Source organism: Myotis yumanensis, unplaced genomic scaffold (genome assembly GCF_028538775.1).
Source record: "Myotis yumanensis isolate MYYU_CA2020_CCGP unplaced genomic scaffold, mMyoYum1.0.hap1 SCAF_99, whole genome shotgun sequence".
Taxonomy (NCBI): domain Eukaryota; kingdom Metazoa; phylum Chordata; class Mammalia; order Chiroptera; family Vespertilionidae; genus Myotis; species Myotis yumanensis.
The window spans coordinates 58,470-64,869 of NW_027223850.1; the positions used below are offsets into that span (position 1 = coordinate 58,470).

Below are 6,400 nucleotides of genomic sequence, written 5' to 3' on the forward strand. Positions count from 1 at the left end.
CACACACACGGGAGACCAAGTTCCGCTATCCCTGAGCTGCCAAGTCCTCGCCGCCCCCCCCCCCCCCCCAGCCTGCCACCCCTCCGACCCTCGGATGGGAGAGAAGGAAGGAGAGGAGAGCGACTTGTGAGTGGTTTTGCTCCTTGGAGCAGGCGCGGGGGCGAAGATTATTTGGTGCTGACAAGCAGGGGCGGAGCCAAGGACAGGCTCTTTCAAGGGTTCTTGAGCTGCTGGGAGAAATCCGGAATCCGGCCTTGCTCCCGCCTGGTAGCTTCCCGGCCAGCTTGGCGATGTCCGGCTCTGGCTGGCCCCGCTGTGTCTGCAGTAGTCAGGGCAGCTGCCTCTTCTGGAGGGCGCTCCAGATGGCACCGCGGGCCACGTCGCCCCTTTAATAGCGCGCAGGAGCAGCCTGTCACCTTGGTGGAGGCTTCATGCTGGCGACAGCAGAATTGGTGCGCCGGCCCCGCCCCTGGGGGCGGGGTTACGGAGGCCACTGGGGCCCGCAAAGCACTAAAGTTGCTTTGTTTTGGATTTTTAAAATTCAAGTTTTATTATTTGTTGGCACCATAGTAAATAATTCATAGAGCGGGGTCACTTCAACAGTACCAGGGAACCTCCTCACAACACCCCGTTCCCCACACATGACATTCAAGGAGGAAGAGACCGTGGCTGCTGTCTCTGCAATACCAAAGGTAGGAAATCTTTCAAATCTCCACTCTTATCTGAAAAGCCAGGCTCTCGATTTCTGTAGTGGGTTTAATCAGGCAAATTTATCATCATTCATTAGTCAGAACAAGCCATAACAACAACAACAACAACAATGCAGTTCTCAATTCCTAACATCTCTGTTTCACCCCGCCATTGCTTGTGGATGCTCAGCTCATGCATACTGTGGCCAGCTCCATCTCGGTCCATCTTCATTCAAACTGAAAACCCGACACACACAGAGGGCACCTGCCCTGGCTCCTGCATCCCTTGTCAACCAGGCACTGGATTCCAATCGAGAGGGCAAACAGTGCTTCTTGGTTCAATACAACACATGGCAGGGCCTAATCCTAGACACTAGGCTGTCCAAAATGCCATTGAGGACAAAGTCCATCCCTACATCAGGCATTGCCTCTGAATTTCTAATGACTTCACAAGCCAAGAAAGGCAAATCAGCCACAGCTCAGAGTCATATGTGAGGATTCGGGCCTCAACTACTACAGGATTCTTGGAAGTGGTGGGCTCACTTCTTTCTGAAAGATTCGAGAGAGAAAGGTCATAGAAACAGTGGCATCAAGTGCTAAACACCCCAAAACGTTTGCAAAAGTGAGAAGGCTGAGTCCATTTTTTTCTGTCCTGTGGATCCCTTGAGGAGTCATCAGTGGTCCATGAAAACCTTTCCTAGCCACAAGGCATAAATAAATATACAAAAAATTTTACATATTGATAGGTTTCTAAATATGACAGTGCTCTATCATACACAGCAATGCTCAGTGACTTTATTACTGTGCCTCTGCAACAAAATGGTGCTGGTGGGTGACAAGTGACGTCAGGAACGCCAGAAGGAGGAAGTCAGAAAGCCCTTGGGGACAGGAACCTCCTTGCGCTGCAAACATTCCTCCAAGAACCGCATGAGGCCTCTGAAGGATCCCTTCTCTCCTGAGCTTGTAATGGCTTCAATCCTGGGGCAGTAGTCCTCTTTGATGAGAAGCATCATCTTCCAGAACTGGGCCTGATACTGCTTCCTGAGGGCATTCCCACACACCTCTAAGAAGTGCAAGAGGAGGGTGGCCATCACGTCCGGCAGGGGCTCTATGTTTAGTATCTGTGCCAACCAGCGCCAGCCATGGTTTAAGCCATGAGGGTGAACCTCTTGTCGAGTTCCATATGGCCACTGGAGCCGTATGATGGCAGCATAGAGACGCATCATCCCGGACGTGCGTTTCAGAAAGCGGTCCTGCTGCTCCACCTTGGAATCCTTCACTTGGTAGCCAAGCATTCTTTGATAGTCTTCCAAAGCCATTCCCTCCCTGAAAGCCGGGTAAAGAGGGACATAATATGGACAATTCTTGTGCAGATGAGCCAAGATGAGGTCCCCCACTCTCAGGTGCAGTTCCCACATCCCGGACGCTATGGCGGCGATGGGGAACGCAGCTTCATGATGAGAGGCCACCTCCTCCTCTCCTTGTTTCACAAACTTCTCTGCCAGTTTGTACTGGACAAAGTCCAGGCCCTGTGGATTCAGTGTGATGGACACAGAGCACCCACCAGATTGAACAGGTTTCCCAGAGAGCAGGTTGTGGATTTTGTCAAAGATCTCCTTCAACTTGGAGCCTGCGATGGTGGAGATCTGGCTCACTGGGATAGTGGCTGCCTTCTGGAGGTCCATTTTTATCTTTTTGACCTGGCTGTCTTTGCTGCCGGTCAGTCCCTCAAAGGCCAGCACACACTGACGGGAGGCCTCCTGCAGCTGCTGGTGCCACTGCATTGTTCTGTCTTGGACCTTCACCTGGATGCCTTCACTCCATGTCCCTCCCGGGCCCTGGCTGTTAGCAGGGCACTCATTGTGGACCTCTGGCCTCTGCTACACCTGTGCCTCTTGCCGCTTCACCCGGGCCTCCTCTTCATCCTGCCTCCTCCTCTTGTCTTCACATGCCATGGCATCCATCAGGAGGTCCCGCATTTCTTGCAGCCCGCTCTCGGCCATGGCTTGGTCCTCTGCCGTGGGAACGCTGTTCCCGAGGAGGTCCGAATGATCCCTGAGTTGAAGACGCGCAGCTGGTTGCCTCAGCTCCGCGAGGCCAGCAGGTCCACCTTCGGGTCTCTGTGCTGGCCCACGGAGTCCAGCTGCTGGTTGAGGTGCAGCAGCTCCTCCTGCAGGGCATAGAGGCTCCGCAGGCAGAGCTGGCCTTCCTCCCTCCACAGCTGCTGCTGCTCTGCCTCCCACAGCTTCAGGTTGAGAATCTCAGCTCTGTGGCGATCCTCAGCTTTCAGCTTTTATTGCTGCCCCAGGGCTTCTCTGGAGCTCTTTTTCCAGCACTTCCCTCAAGTCCTGGAATTCTTTGCGATGCTCCCATTCCTTCCGTTCATCAAAACGCTTCAGCTGTTCAGATGCCATCTCAGAGAGTGCTCGCACCTTCCTCTCCTGCTCCTCCTGCCACAGCCTCGGGCCCTCTGTTCCTTGCATTCTGTGCACTAGCTCATACATTCAGATGCAGCCTTTCACCTCGATGACCCTGGAGGACCGAAGTAACATGGGTTCCGTGTGCAGGGACTCACGTGTGCCCTTGGTCCTACCTGGTGTTTCTGGTGTTCTTGGGGATGCTGGTGAGAAGGCAAGGCTTCTTATGGGAGACCTGGGAAAAAATGAAGGTTGGTCCAGGCCTGAAGTGGAGCTAGAGGATGTCGAAGTCTCTGAGTCAGACAGGTTCTCTTGTGTGTGGAGTAGGACATAATCTACCACCCATCCGGCGTAAGAAGATAGCTGGGGAGTGGACGCACGTTCTTCTAAAACATCGTCGCCCCGCAGGAGCTAGTCGAAATTGTAGCAGAGGCGACCTTTGCGGGAGCTGCGCAGCACCTGCAGGGTCTCCCTGCAGTGGCGGCGCTGGCGGCTCTCGGACAGCATGGCCGGTACTGCAGCCGCTCTTCCCAGATGCCGGGCAGAAAAAGCAAACCCTTTGAATCAGCCGCCCCGGAAGCCGAAGCGAGAGCTCCTTCACTCTAAAGTTGCTTCCTAATTGCTCTAGCCAAGTTCTGGCCAGGATCTCCAGCCAAGTTTTGTCTCGGATCTCCAGCCAAGTTCTGGTTTGGATCTCCTGCCAAGTTCTGGTTAGGTTCCCCAGCCAGGTTCTGTGTCTCCTTGCCTTGGGACGTCTGTATTTATACCAGGTGATTTGAATCCTTTCGGTTTGTATTCCAAACGTAAGAGCTGGTTGGGCGCTGGCAGGCGGGGGCGGAGCCTCGGACAGGCTCTTCCACTGGGAATCCAACAATCACAGCGCTGCAATGGGCGGGGCCACTCTAGCATGGCTTCTGATTGGCTCAGCCCTCCCGCCTTGGTGTATATAAGTCTCCCTCCCTGCAGCCCAGCGACTTGTTGGTCAGACAGCCAGCGACTCCACAGTGGGAGGGGTGAGAGAAACTTTTTTACATACAATATCGGTGGACAGTGGTGGCCATTACAGGTAGAGGCATGGAGGAGTGCGCTTGCCTCTGCGGCTTGGGCTCTTCCCAGGGATGTCGGCGTCCTCCGGAGTTCCAGGGCCCAGCTGAGACATCAGCGACAACACCCTTTGGTGGCCACTGTGCATGAGCATGATGGCCGGCCTGGGCTGCTTTGTCGGTGCTCCAGGATGAGCCCATTGGGGCGAACGTGACGTCATTGCCGATTCAAAGCGCTGGGAGTGCAATAGCTTCTGCTGGTGTGGGACCCACTGGAGAGCTGCTGCCCAAAACCTTCCCAAGGACCCAGCCCAGCCTCCATGCTCCTCCTGGCAGCTTGCTCTGGTGCCCGTAGGACTGGGCGAACTTTCAGAGTGTGCACATCTGCGACTCGCGGCTTCCTGGGGCTTTTCCCATCGCATTCCCTGGACTCGGAGGATTCAACCCCTTCTCTTGGCAACATTGAACACCAGGAAGACGCATCACGTCTTGTTGGGGGGGGGATTTTACTTGTTTTATTGTACGTATTGTGCTGTATGAAATGATTTATTAAGTTCCGCTGCATCTACCTTTTATCCCAAACTAATAAAAGTCTGCACAATATGTCGTGGCTTTTGATTGGGTTTCATTTCTGATCATGTCAGATCATGTTTGGCATCATGGTTGTGCCACAAAGCTCAGGTACCTGAGAGGAGAGCGGAGTCTGATGTTCCTTGAAATGACAGTAGTTTGGGCACCACCTCTAAGTCCCTGCCTAATCCTCTTTCACAATCAAGGTCATCCCCACCCTCCGGGGCACTAAAAGCCCTTAGGAATTCACCCCCCAAAGGTGCCCCTCTGTTGTGGTCCTTCTGCAGCCACAGTGCCCCTCTTAGAATTCCTCTGTCCATGCCCACCCCAAACCCATCCGAGGAGCCCTCCCTCTCCTGGATGACTTTAGAACATGTCCAGAATCCTACCTCTCCCCCAACCATGCCGAGAAAATGGGAGCTCTCCGCAGCTTATAGAAGAAGGGTGCAAGGGGTGATAGAAGTGATGAATTTACTCATAGATAAGCTGTGTCTCCGCATTACTCAGTTCTCGTAAAAAAGAAACCAGATGTCAGCCAACAGTGCGGAAAGTCACCAGGACTAGAGGAATGCCTTAGTAGACACAATGACATGCACACCACAGTGTGACCCTGGGATGCCCCTCAGGAGTGTTTTCAACATCAGAGGGCAGAACATGATGCACCCTAGAGAGAAACCATGTGAATGTCATCGACGAGGGAAAAGCTTTCTGCAAGGACCTGGGCTTAGAAATCACAATGCCATGCACAACAGAGAGAATCCTTATGAGTGCGGTGAGTGTGGGAAAGCCTGCAGTCAGAGTTTTTTCCTTAGACAGCATGAGGCCATCCACACTGGTGAGTAACCACATGAATGCCTCCTCTGTGACAAAGCTCTCAATCAAAGATCTTACCACAGAAAAGCAGAATTAAGTCCATCCAGGCAAGCAATGCTATGAATGTCACTAGTCAAATCTCTGGCCTTAACCAGCACCAGAGAATGCACAGGGGTCAGAAACCACATGAATGTCCCATGTGTGGGAAGGCTTTCCATCAAAAGTCTGAGCTGACGACATGTTAGCACATAACGCACACCACAGAGAATCCATGTGAATGCGTTCAGTGTGGGAACGCCTTTAGCAAACATGTGAATCTCATCAGACACCAGAGTTCCTACATGGGAGAAGAGCCCTAGGCATGTCACCTATGTGGAAAATCCTCCAGTCATGGTCCTTCCCTTAGAAAACATGACGGAACTCAACAAAGGAGAGGGAATCATGGAAGACCAATGCAGCTTTACACATTATTCACTCGAGTGAAATGATGCAGGGTAAAATCAGGTGAAACCTTTTATTCATCAAACAACACTGGTCATGTAGGCGACCATTCACAGTGTACAAACCACTGTGTCTCAAAGGCGAGGCATTCGCTGACCAATTATTTCTTACTCAATCTAAAATATCCCACACCAAGGATACAGCAATTCCAAATGGAAATACACATAGTTAGTTTTACTTCTATTAGAAAATATGAGGGCATGTGTGCTGTGTACTGTGTGTGTGTGTGTGTGTGTGTGTGTGTTTGTGTGTGTGTTTGCATCTGCCTGTGTGAACACTTGTAAAGAGCCCCTGAACACACAGCTGAGAAAGTAATGAAATGTCTGTGGAAATGAAAGTTGTTTATAGAACTGTGACCACAATTGCG

The 6,400-nt window shown here is 52.2% G+C and overlaps 1 pseudogene; it reads right to left on the reverse strand.

Annotated features, from left to right (window-relative positions):
- Positions 1-1,534: 1,534 nt before the first annotated feature.
- On the reverse strand, positions 1,535-3,613 carry LOC139001105 (mRNA export factor GLE1 pseudogene; annotated as a pseudogene).
- Positions 3,614-6,400: the final 2,787 nt, after the last annotated feature.